The sequence below is a fragment of the Protopterus annectens genome, chromosome 2.part2 (genome assembly GCF_019279795.1).
Source record: "Protopterus annectens isolate FY-2018-M chromosome 2.part2, PAN1.0, whole genome shotgun sequence".
In the NCBI taxonomy this organism is placed as follows: Eukaryota; Metazoa; Chordata; order Ceratodontiformes; family Protopteridae; genus Protopterus; species Protopterus annectens.
Window position 1 is genome coordinate 690,368,871 of NC_056730.1, and position 14,251 is coordinate 690,383,121.

Below are 14,251 nucleotides of genomic sequence, written 5' to 3' on the forward strand. Positions count from 1 at the left end.
TCTGGGTCATAACTTGCCAGCATTACCTCCTTAACTCGTACTACCTGCACCAATTATCTCAGAGAACTCTGCCCTAGGGTTTGGTGCATTGGTCCCCACCCAGAATAGTGCTAGTGGAGGTGGTGAGCTTGACATTAGTGTGTCTCAGTAAGCAATTGGGGCAGACTGAAAGTTATATCAGTAGCCTCTGTTACTTATGTATGGCTTATTGGCTTATTATAGTCAAGATATGAGGAGTTCATCATAATGAAGCCTATCTGCCTCATAACACAAATTATTCTGGTAGCAACACAGATTACCCTTCAAAGTGTGTTCCAGTGGACTGGTACAATTGCAAACATACTTGCAGAGTAGTATTAATAAGTGCAGTGTGTACATTTTGTGTGCATACTTCTCAATCTGGAAACATCAAATATCTGGACAAAGGCCCATGAGAAATAGGTACAACTGGCCAAAAGTCTGTACACTGATTAACATAAAAGTTGCATACATAATTATGCAACCCCAGCCCCTCCCACAGAATTGTGGAATAACAGCAAACATTCAAATGCAAATTGAAGAACAGACAAACTATTAAACACTAAATGTAACCAGAAAAATAGTGTTTTATTTATATATATTAACACTGTATCAAACTTTGAGCTTGTGTAAAAAACTTAAATACAAATTTCTTTTATAAAAATAATGATTCATAACATAAGTAAAGGTGCACTTCTGCAACATGGTTTAATTTAAAATATAGCTGTTGAACAATGATGAAGATGTTAACAACCAAATCACATTGTGAAGCAACTGTGATGTATATATGTTACATTCCATGCAGATATGATTCATGATGTACTGCAAAGGAATTGTTGCACACAGTATTAAGTAAATTATTTTACTGAAATAAACAATCATAATAATGTAATTGGTGCTGTAACTATAGAAAATGTTGATAGAGATGAAGTTGTCTAGTTACCATTTAAAGCATTCACTCACCACTATTTGTAACTTTTGATAGGAATAGCCGGGTTCAGCAAAATATATCATCCTATTATTTAAATTGCATTAACACAATCTTATTAAAAATAGTTGTAAGAATGTACATTCCCAAATCATCTCTAGCCATTGATATAGTATGTTCCAACAAGGGAATATGATCTGACATTTTGACACGTGTTTGTACCAGAGAAAGTTTGGTAATTTAGTGTTAACACCCTTTTTCAGCAGAGTAGTATCAATTTAGCAAAAAGAGTACCTTTTTTGCTCTTTAAACTCTTGCTTGACTCTAATGTTGATGAGAATATTGCAGCTAGCTGCTTCAGTAATGCTGAGACATGCTTCAGTAGTTTCTAACTTTTAAGCCATTTACTTTGTGTGATATTATCAACATAATTTATGGAGTAAGAAGCTAACTTGCCATTTTCTAACATTTTCATGAAAACAAAGTTGAAAACCCAGATGATTAATAGGCACGAGGCCAAAATAGCCATCATAATCGCAAAGAAATCAAACATAATGATCTTGTTACTACTGCAGGTGTAAATTGCTCTCTCCTTCCACAGGATCCAATAAAGATTGTATTCACTTCAAAAACATTGCTTCAAAGGTAATATTTTAATATGAACAAACATGAGTTTCTTTTCTTACTAAATTACATAAAGAACCTCTGAGTTGGTTAGGATTAATTCATGCTGGTTGCAATGCTCACATGATTGCATCTGTTTAGCACAGATCATTGCTGCTACAATAGTCCTGGGACAACAGAAAAGCAGAATAACCTGTCATACATTATCATTTTAGTTACCTCAATACCGGGGACCATATTGCACTGTATTGCACATCTGACTAGCTGGAACAGAAGTAAAATTGCGGAACCATTCCCAGGAAGCTTGAACTTAAACCATCCTTAAGCCAACAGCCAACTCATAACAAGTGTTGTTTCTCTCTGTAAACTCTGGATTCCATTGACACTAAGTTTAAACACTAAACCTGACAGAAAGCACAACATCCGACATGACATCCCCATTTCCCCCAACTGCTGCAGTAGTCTGCAGAGTGCAGAGACAGTTTCTAATAGGCAGGCATTAACTAATTTCATTAAGGGATACATACATACGTGTTTTTTTTTCTTTGTTTACTTAAGTCGAATGGCTAAAGGTTGAGCTGCCGGAGAAAGTAAATTTTCTCATTATGGGAGATTAGTGGATTGCAGAGGACACACATGGGTGGTGGTGGGTGCTGGGCAGACACAGTCCCAGACCAGACTGGCAGACTCACATACTGCACTAGTGCACTGCAGCAGCAGAAGCTAAGTTGTCGGCAATCTTGTCAGAAGTTTAACAACTTGAAGGGAAGCTTGAGTATTAAAATTGTAAAAACAAATAACTCCACTTGCTAGCTGCTGTGGTCATGTGCTGCTATTCTAAATCTCAGACTCCAAACAGGATCAGGTTGTAATGGTAAACACAGTGACATCCAAGCCTCATGACACTGATGTCATCATGCACTCCCTTGCACGTTGATGACGTTGCAGGGTATATGGATGATGCGTGATGACATCAGCCATAGAGTCAATTTGCAAATACAAATAAAAAAAAATTTGAAAAAAATCGGGAATTGAAGGGGCCACTTTGGAATCCATGGCACCCCATTTTTTTGTCCTCAAAACCACTAACTATCAAGGAATTTGGTACAGTTGAGAGGTATGTTTGCGTGTATGGCTTGTAATTATATATCATTCACAACACAAAAACTAATATGAATTATGTGACATATGACTTATTACTACTGTATGTTGTAAGCTGCTCATAGGTTCATAGGAGATTACTAGGCTAACAGCTCAAGAACCCTTACAAGCTTAGCCAGTTTTAACTAGATTTTACCCAATTTTCTATCCTTAGAGGACAGATAACAAGGGTCAGCATGGAGGGTTTTAACAAATTTGACAGACTACCTCTGTCCGTAAGGGACTTGGGCCCTATACCAGGAGTAAATTTGTGATTTTCTATCCATTGGTCCTGATTGAAGATGGTCAGGAAGGGCTCTGCTTCATGTGGATAGGAAACCTATTCCAGAGAAAGGGCAGTCTCTAGGACACATATCTGTCTTTCCAACATGATCTATTCATGTCAGAGATAGGGTTTAAATCCTTGGAGCGGGTAACGCTCATGCAATTAGTTAAGTGAATATGCAGCACTTCCATTAGGGATGGGTCAGAGACTGCTTTCCAAGTCAGACATAGCTCACCCCTCAGTAATCGGTAGGAAAATGAATACAGTGATAGGCTTTGAACAGGTCCACATACGACATGCTGGTTATATCCTGCATTTTTTGGTGAGAAACCTCTGGGGATGCTCCAATTGTTGCAGGTGCCTGGCAAGGTACATACCAAAGGGTGCACTGTACTCAATTATTGGTCTGATGAGGGCTGAGTACCATGGTACTATGATATCCTTAAACCTAGATGATATGCCCTTACTTATAAGCTGAGCCACATAAAAAGATTTCCTCACCACCATGGACACATGCTGGTCAAAGTTCAGATTACTATCTATCTGAGTACCCAGATTTCTCACTACTAGGTCCACTATTAGGGTGCTATCAATGTTGTAATTCACAGGGTTATTTGATTTTCAAAATGGTATTATTATGTACTTCTAAGCATTCAGTTTGAGGCCATGGCTCTGACACCAATCATTAGTCTGAGTCAGTCTGTTCTTTAGGATATCAACATCATTTGGGGGGGGGGTCAATGACTGTCCCCAGACTGTAGTTATCAGCAAACTTGGTCAGCCAAAGGCCATCTAATTTTGCCTTGATATCTGATAAGTATATCCCAAACAAGAGAGCACCCAACAGTGAGACTTGCGGTACCCCACTGGTGACTGGCCTCTTGCTGGTTGTGGATTCCCCCAGTCTAATAATATGTGTCCTATCCATTATTAAGATATATATGGACTGCCTGTGTGTCAGACCACATTTGCCATTCCCCCCAAACATATGTCATATAAACTACAGCTGTGTGCTGCCTGACACTTGTAATCAGACTTTTCAAGTGCCATCAGCAGCTAATACATGGTTCTCTAGATTGTGGACTTAGGCAGGCATTTGCCTCCATCCATGTCTAACTAGTATGAGTGAGTCTGACTATAGTAAGAGGTGGAACTGGCTTAAACAACAGATCTTATGTGTACACTTCCAAGCAGTAGAAACATTTACAGTGGGAAAGGGCTCCCCAACTCATTTAGGCCAATCATCTGTCTTGGCACACAATCATGAAGTCATAGGTTCATAGGTTCATAAGTTTCCTGGATATTTCTTCCCACAATATTTACTTCCCTGGACCTCTGTCTAGCAGGGCAACTGACGTGATCCCCGGGGTGAATTTCCAATCTCCCATCCAATTGTCAAGGTTCCTTTTGAAGAGGGCCAAGGAGGCACTCTGCTTGACATGTATGGGCAGTCTATTCCAGAGTATGGGGAGTCTCTGGGTCAAGAACCTATGCCTCCAGCATGTTTTGTTCATTGTGATGACAAGGTTTAGATCTCTGGAGCATGTGGCTCTGAGGGATTGGGATTTCTTTAAGTGGAGCATGTCCAACAGCTCAGGGTTTGACATAGCCTTATATGTTAAGCAGAGATCACCTCTGAGTAGACGATAAGCCACAGAGTATAGCTGGAGATTTTTTAGACAGTCAGCATAGAGCATCTGCTTTAGGCCTGTGATTCTTTTCCTGAAGTATTTCTGTGGCCTTTCCAGCTGTTGCAAATGTCTTGTGAGGTATATACCAAATGGAGCGTTGTACTGTATAACGGGTCTAATGAGGGATGAGTACACTGGGACAATGACCTCCTTTTTTCTGGATGAAAAGCCCTTAGTGATGAGGTGTGCCACATAGAAGGATTTCCTGACTGTTGTGGTGATGTGGTTATTAAAGTTGAGACAACTGTCCACCTGTGTTTCTAAGTCTCTCATCACCCTTTCAGTGTTTAATGTACTGCCACATATGTAGTAATTTATGGGTACATGTTTTTTCCCAAAGGGAATAACTATACATTTCTTGGCATTAAGCTTGAGCCCATGACTCTGGCACCAAGCATCTGTTTCTGTAAGGCCCTTTTGTAGAATATCCACATCATTTGGGAATTCAATAATGGCTCCCAGTTATCAGTCATCTAAGAACTTTGTTAGCCAGAGTCCCTTAGTGTTGGGCTGTATTTCAGAGAAGTAGATGCCGAACAAGAACGGTCCAAGTACTGAACCCTGAGATACTCCACTTGTCACTTGTCTGGAGCTGGATTTGAAGTCGGCTACTTTTACAGTCTGGGTTCTGTCAGTAAGCCAGCTGGCAACCCATCAAGTGATGTAGGAATTTATGCCTAGCTTAGTAAGTTTATCTATGATTCCAGAGTAGGGGATTGTGTTGAAGGCCTTGGCGAGGTCCAGATAGGCTGTGTGGACCACCTCATTCTCGTCCACAGCTCTGGAGACTGATTTGAAAAAGTCAATCAGGTTCAGGAGACAAGATCGGCCCTTCATGAACACAGACTGGGTGGGGTCCAGTGTTTGAAGGTTGCCAATATCTTTGTTTTTAAGTCCCATGATAATGCGTTTCATGCCCTTGCAGATCAGGCTTATAGTTCCCAGGATCCAAGGTGGATCATCCCTTGTGGAGTGGGATAACTGCAGCTGTGCACCACTCAGTGGGCATGAAGCCTGAGGTGAGGCTATGATTAAACATGATACTTAGGTGAGGTGCCAGTTCATTTTGTAGTTCATGCAGTACACAGCAGGATGTCATCTGGTCCCATGGATGCTATATACTTAGCTTTGGAGAGTGCGGTTTCTACCTGTGTCACCGTGATTACTGGAATTTGGCAATCTTTTGGTATTGAGATGGGCCTTTTATGGGGTGAGAGTGGGTGTGAAGTTGGCACTAAATTGATCTGCCAGGATATTGGATATATCTTTGGGATCAGTATATTTAATGCCATTCTGTTGTAGCTCAGAGCAGATCTGAGCATTGCCATTTAGATTCTTGACATAACTGTAGAATGCCTTGTGGTTGTCTTTGGAAACTTTGGCAATTTTATTTTCATAACTAGCTTTGGAGGTTTTTATGAGGGATCTCATCTTCTTACTGAGACTTTTAGGGAGTTTTTTGCATCCTGGGATTTTCCTCTTTTCTGCAATAGTTTCTTCCTTCTGTTTTATAGTTTGTTTATGGCAGGGGGCCACCAGATTGGCCTCCTTTCTTTGGAGGAGAGCATCTTGGTTCTATTTGGGATGGCATGATTCATGCATGAGTGGATGTGCTCATACAGTGCCTTAGTGTAGGTTTCAGCAGTTGAACTTTCAGCTCTCACCTACATGGGTGCCATGACGTTTGTCACTTCTGACTTAAGTAGCATGAAGTTGGCTTTGGAGAAGTTTTTTACGGAGGTTTCCTTACTGGGGGGTGGGGGTGGGATGTGGATGTTGAGGGTGATTTGCTTATAGTCAGACCTGACCAATGAGGGGGTGACCACTGGTGTGGAGCATCTATCTCCCATTTGGTAATGACCAGGTGTAGGATATTGGAGCCCCTGGTGAGACAATGGATTAGTTGATCCAGGGTGTTGGAATTTATGAATTCCAAGAACTGTTGGGAAAAGGTGTTGGTACCTGAGTAGTTTTCCCATTTAATGGCAGGGTAGTTTAAATGACCCAGTATTAGGGTGTTTGGTTGTATCTTATATTTTCCAGTATGTTTGAGGAAGCACAACAATTGTGTGCCGTCTCACACTTGCAGTAAGATTTCTTATGTGGTATGAACAGCTAATACATAGTGCTCCAGACGGTAAACTTAGGCAAGTTTTTCACTCCAGCAATGATTAACTAGTAGTGTCTGACTCTAGTAACAGGTAGGACTGGCATATCCAGCATGTGTGTATGCTTCCAGTCAGTGGAAACATTTACACAGGGAGACAACTCACCCAAATCCTTCATTCTCTTTTATGCCAAACATCTACCTTGTAACACAATGATAACATCATCCCTAAAAATGTGTGGTGTTTCACACTTGTAGTAAGACTTATCCTGTGATGTAAACAGCTAATACACAGCCCTGAAGAGTGTGACTGTAGATAGGCTGGGGTCCAATTCTAGCAATGTGTAAGTACTGTACATGTCTGTAAAACAATAGTGGCAGGCAGGACTGACTTAATCAACAGGTGATGTTGTGGAAAACCAACACTTGTGTTAACACTTATATGACTGAAGGATTTTGAGCCCTCAAACTACATTTTAGGGGTATCATAAGCATTCAAACAGAATGCTTAAGTCAGCCTATCAAGTGTGTGCTTTCTGACACTTCTACATATGATTTCTTCCATGGCATTAGCAGTTAATATGCAGCTCTATAGAGTGTGGCCTTAGACAGGCCGAGGTTCCATTCTGGCAATGAATAGGTAGTGTACATATATCAGACAGGACTGGCTTAGTCAGCACATGGTGATATGTCTGACTCATAACTGTGTGTTTACCAATATGGTTAAATGATTTTAATCCCTCAAATTACATTTTAGTGCAGTCATAATCATTCCAACACACTGCTGATGTAATCCCTTCATGTGTGTGCTTTGTAATGCCTCACTTATGATTCGTTCTGTGACATCAGCAGTTCATATCCACATCTATGGACGATGCATTCAGGTAGACAGGTGTTTCATTCTAAAAAGGTATACATGTTTGTTTTTAAAGAAGAAACATCTTTATTAAATTATCACTTATGACTTAGGCAATCATGCATTTATATAAAATGAAAATAAACCATATTGACATACTCCCAGCTGCAAGCATTTTACATGACAAACCTTACTGATATAATTTTAATTGCAAACATTATACATTACTTATAATATATCCAGTCATTCAGTCAGACATTACATAGCTCATTTCATTCCTACCTTCTTTTAAACCTCATTCCTCCCTGATGTATTGTTTCCACAATTCCAGTTTTTTCCTATGCAATTTGCTACTACCCTTTTCTAAATATCAAAATTCCATTTGTTTTATCTCTGTTACTATATTCACTACTTCTAGTACAGTTGATTTAGACTTTGATTTCCATTTTCTAGCAATTGCTTTTTTTGGCAGCCACCTTAATTAGACTCAGCAAACCCTTACTATGTCTACACAATTCCGATTTTGTATCATAACTCAGAAAAATCTTTTACTTAGTTACACCAATTTGCTCACCCAGTATCGCTGATAGAGTAGTCTGCAGGGAATCATTAAAGGCTGCCAACTCATTACACTTCCACAAAACATGTTCCCAATTACCTCTTTCTCCCCATCACACCTCCCTCTGCTGTCTGCCTGAAGAAAAATTCTGGAGTCTACTTGTGGTGTAAAAATATATATGTAAACATTTACAAGCAAAAATCCTAACCCAGTAGGGGTTGCATATTTGGGAGACAAACATATATCCCCCCATTGTTTCTTTGTGAAGTGTTTATCCAGTCTCTCTTCCCAATCCTTTCTAACCTCCTCTGATTGATTCTTATAGCTATCATGCAATATTTTATATGCTCGACTAATTATACTAACTATACTACTATTCATTTTCTAACAGCAGCTTCTCTTCTATATTCTACTAAAAACTCTGCCAGTGCTGGTCTTTCGTTTAGGACATCCCCCCATTTCTTTCTCTTTGCCTATACTCTGATATCAATTCTTGATAGGGAAGGCCATCTCTAGCCTGCAGTCTAAGTAAATTCTTGGCATCTTCTCATTCTATTACCTTTCCCTCTTTAGTTTTATGCTTTCAGTACCTTGGTTACTTTGCCAATTTTCTCCCAAAAATTCCAGCTCCCTCTTGCCTATTGTCTGTATCCACAGTTACAGTCATGCCTATCGGCAGAATCTCCTTTCTCCATTCCCATGTTGGATTAGTTCTTAGAATACTTTCTGCTACTTTATGAATATAATATTCTATATGATTATTGTTATTCTCCTTAAAGGTCTGCAACCAAAATTCCAGTCTCAGCATGTTTTTTGAGCTTCCCCCTGTTTCATCATATCCCCTTCCACTTTGAATTATAGGTTTCTGCTTGTGCTATGTACAGGAGCCTTAACTGTGTAGCTCTAAAGTATCCCTTCAAATTGATTAATCCCAATCTGCCTTGTTCTACTGGAAGAATCAGTTTATCCCACTTGACTCTTACCATCTTCCCCTCCCAGATAAAATCCTTCAGCTCTTTATTAATTGCTGTCTACAACTTCTCTGGTTGATAAAAATATGCCTGACCTGTATATAAGAGTAAAGGGACTAAAACATTTTAACTGCTTGTATTTTGTTATCCAGATACATATAACAGAGCTTCCAGTTTCTCTCTTTTTGTATTATCTTTTGTTTAGTGTCTTCTCACACATTCTTAGCTGTTACACCAGAATCATTCTAATCCATACTCCTAAATACTTAATTTTATCATGTCCCCATAAATACGGATATTGCTGAATCAATTCTTGTGCGGGTACATAATTTACCACTATTGCCTTTGTTTTAGCTTCATTAATTTTGTATCCCGAGAAGATCTGAAACTGTTGCTAAATGTTCCACAACACTATAATGTCCTTTTCTGGTTTTATCAGGTATAAAATAATATAATTTGCAAATAGATCCAGCTTTTTTTGATTACTATGCCAATTATATCCTTGAATTTCTGAGTACCTTATTTTCTTTGTCATTGATTCTATACATAATGCAAATAACAAGGGAGAAAGAGGACACCTCTGCCTGGTTTCTCTGCTCAAGCAGAAATTATCAGACAGGAACCTACCCATTTTGTTACCTCTGATCCCTCATATATCCTCCTATTCGACCTTATAATTTTATCAGGGGATGCAAATGCTTCCAACACCCTGCTCATTAAATCCCAGCTTAAGACCCACCAACAACAGTTGTATTTTCTTACAGTCTACTTCCCTCTGAATCATCGATGTTCTGTTAAAGTTGTCAAATGTTTGCCTCCCTTCCACAAAACCACATTGATCCATATCTATCAGTTTTGGCATTACTTTTGCCATTCCTTTTTCCATTATAGTCATGAACACTTTATAGTCATGGTTTAGTACTGAAATGGGCCTGCATTAATCTGGATCTGATGAATTATCATTACCACCACTTTCTTCCAGGATGTTGGTGCTTCTCCTCCTCATAAAATACTGTTAAAACCTTCTAGATCATTATCAGTTTTTCCCTCTTAGCTTCCTAACTTCTACAGGAATAACATCCACTCCTGGGAAGTTACTGTAAATTGGTTAAACATCACCATTTTTATCTCATCTCCTCCTGTCCTAACTGTTAGTAATTGAGCCTCACCTACATCTTACCTTGGCATATTTATTTCTTCTATAAACATTTCCATTTATACCATTTCATGATTTCCATATTTCCCTGCTATATACAGACTTTCATAGAATTTCTGAAATATTTCTAATACCACTATAGAATCTCTTGCTCCCTCCCTTGTTATAGGCTCACTAGGCTTGGTGACAGCCCATTCTACTTTCTGTTGCCTGAGTGTCACCCTCATTCTATTCTATCCTATCTCAGATGGCTCTGTGCCCTGGGATGACTAGGCTTACTGACTGTGCTGAAATTCTGGGGAGGTGCTGAGGGTACCACGAACCTCATGGCCAGACAGATCCTCAGCAGCCTCAGACTGTGCCTGTCCATCATGCCATCATCACTAGAGGCTAATGATACTCCAATATCAGGTGGATGGATTTCCACAGGGCCAGGGACAGGCTCACCTGTCATTGTAGCAATAAAACACACAAAAAAGAAATGCAGGAAAAATATTAGACATAGCATACATAAACCTGATTAAACCAATAATAGATCCACATGCAAGTAAAAAACTCTCAGTAAGGTAAATTTAAAGATCATTATATGAATGAAGATAAGTAAAAAGTTATGGCCATACCATTTGCAGAAATGGAACCACAATACCAGATGTGCCTATCCAAACAAAATGGAGACTGATAGAGGTATGATACACATTAAACAGAAGATGACCCATGAAACCCTTGAAACACAACTATTTTCAAGTCTATAACTCAGTTTTAATGTGGCTATCTCTCTCCCTCTCTCTCTATATATATATATATATATATATATATATATATATATATATATATATATATATATATATATATATATATATATATATATATATATATATATATATACACACATATCGATCATCAGCAGTAGACACACCTTTGTTGCCTTCCATGTCTGTCCTCATGTCCATCATGGTACTGGGAATCTTCACCAAGGTGTCTGGATCCCTTACAGCCAAGAGCTTTTGTGTCGCAGTGAGTGGTGGCAGGACCACCTCTAGCAGCTTTCCTTTCCTATGCAACAGTACTTGATATCTTTTTGGCATTTGTTATCATATCAATAGCCTGATATCTGATAGCCTTGTAGTCATGGCAATTGCCACGCACAGAATTCACATCATCAACCACCTGCTGCCAGACAAGGTCACGGAAGGGCTTGTCAGATAAAGTTTTTACTAAGATGTGTGAGCCATGTTGCTGGTGGGCCTGGACTATAACCTTATTCTCAGTGTCTGAAAATGCAGGTTTACATTGTCTGGAGTTTTATAGGTGCCATTCCCTGCACTGATGTAAAAAAATAGTCACAAGATGATCATTGGGTTGACACATGTATTCATTATCCAGGCTAATTCTATAATCATTATCATTCTTCATTATTCAATCATTATAAACTTGTAAATAATTAATATAAATGAAAGCATTAGCAATGAAACAAGTGTATGAAATTACACTTTTAAACTAAACTAAAATTCAAAATTCAGACATCTATTAACAATCCTAAAGACATGTGGGCAGAATACTGCTTTTGTAGGCAATACAAGTTAACAATCATTGCTATAGCAACTGTTAAACCTTCCTTACAAAAACAGCATTGCAAAATGTAGACATCACTTAGTTACCAATTAATAATCTCCTGCAAATACCAACCCCCCCCCCCCCGTAACCACAAATGGCAAGAACAAAACACTTATAATGGAATTAAGAGTTGGTTATGTCAGGCATATAAAACAACCTTACCACAGAATATTTACAGAAATGTCACTTTAACATTGCAACTTTCCTAAGTTAGAAATGTGTTCACATCCTCAAAGTAATTTTTCCATAAACCCATGTAACATAAGTAGATGATTTTTACAATAGCAAGTCTTATTCCTTCACTACAAACATAACTGTGTGAAATACAGACATCACTCAATTTTCTTGGAAACCACACAAAAACCGTAAGTGTAAGTTTTTATTGTTTATTTATTTACATTTTTTTACCAGGAAATTCCGACTGGACGCAAGTCCGTTTTCAGTGGATGCCCGGGGAGAATAGCTCCAAATCATGTACATGATAGAGATACAACGTTGCAGCAATAGTAAACAACATTATAGGTTGTTGGCTTTAATACAATAACAAGATATTGATCATCAACAGTATATACAGAAAATGTTGCAAGTTAAGATAGTTTCTTGTCATTTATAATATTAGCAACAAAGTTGTCAGACAAGATGTTAAAGAATGTAAAGACAACTACCTAGTAAGTAGTACTTGTGAAGAGCATAACATGTATTGACATGAATTGTAATAAAGCTCATCCAGAATAATGCAATTGCAGCACTTTAATGCAAGCAGCAGTATCTAAAGTTTTTTTAAGTAGTTGGTGAATCTGAACATTCTTTCCTGCTATGATGTAAGATGCTTAGCCAAAAGCCATGCTTATATCATGTAGATGAACACCTCTGGTCACATGAAATATGTAAGCCAGGTGTTAGCTCATTATAATTCCTGAATCAATGAATCTGCTTAATGTACTGGGCAGGCAAACATGGCATGAGGACCTTCATAATGCTGTGCACGTGCCCTAACAGGATATGAAGGAGTACTCAGAACTGCAATTAGTTAATGGCTTTCAAGTGTGACTCATTAATACTACTGCACAACTAATTATGTTTTTAACTCTCATTTTAATTGCATGTACACTTACAGAGGTTCCTTGTGTCTGGGAGAAGAGGCTTATAGCAAAGTTTGTTATTACATTAACTGACTTAGGAGATAACTTTCATACCACCTTTATGAAAACATGGCAAAGAAGTAACTGCTTCTGAGAAAAAGCATATTTAAATCATATGAAGTGTATGCAGCCTAACCATAAAATTCAAAAAAATTCAAAACAAATGCAAATTAAAATGCAGTCAGGTTACAAATGCATTAAAAGTGAGTAATACTTACTAAAGAAAGGGAAGAGCATACTCTTGTATTGCATAGATTTGTACTATGACAGGCTTCATATAACTTGTGTAAATATCCATTCAGCCATTTTTCTATTGAGAAAGGACATAGGAGAAGTGTATGAACAAGTGTAAACTGCTCCCCAAGTGTAATATATCAAAATAATTCAGCTGAGTATATGTGTTTTACTTTCTTTACCTCATATGTCAATGTTGATTTGGCAAACACTGTTAATCCTGTCAATGTTTCATGGTAATCACATCCATTTCAAATCTAGAAAGGGTAATGTCTGTTTGAAAGTTAGGCTACTTAATGTCAGCATTTTTATTGGATAAGACCACAGAGTTGAGAAATCATTACACAGATTAAATTTTTGTTTCTTTTCTTTTTTTTTTTTTGCTATATCCTTTGCACTATGCTTGGTATTGTGAATTGAAGACAGTCAGTAGTGACTAATGACAGTTCACTTCCCAGGGCATGACATCTGTAATACAAATAAGGCAGGTGCCATTGCAGTTCAAGCAGCACTCAGGACAGTGCTAAGCGTAAATAAAAAAGAAGATTATGTAAGTTTCCCTGTTACTTAATGTGTTAATACAGTAAAGTCTGATTAGCTACACAAATAATGCAGGGGTTCAATCCAGGTTTGAATATTTTGAAGTTAGAATTCACCTGAATTACAATTGCATTTTCCACTGTTTGGGTTGTAACAACAGAAGTGTGTATAATGGATGACAAATGAGATAACACTGATTTGTGTCCCCAGTGTCTTCTTACTACTGGTTGTAGTAATAACACATTTTTATGTGCATGATGTAACAAATATGCCATGGACTAAAGTCTGAGGAAGTAAAATCTGCAGCATAATGAACTGTGAAATGTGGAGCCTTACTCAAAACTTTTGTAAATATATCATAACAATTATTCATGACAGTTAAGTC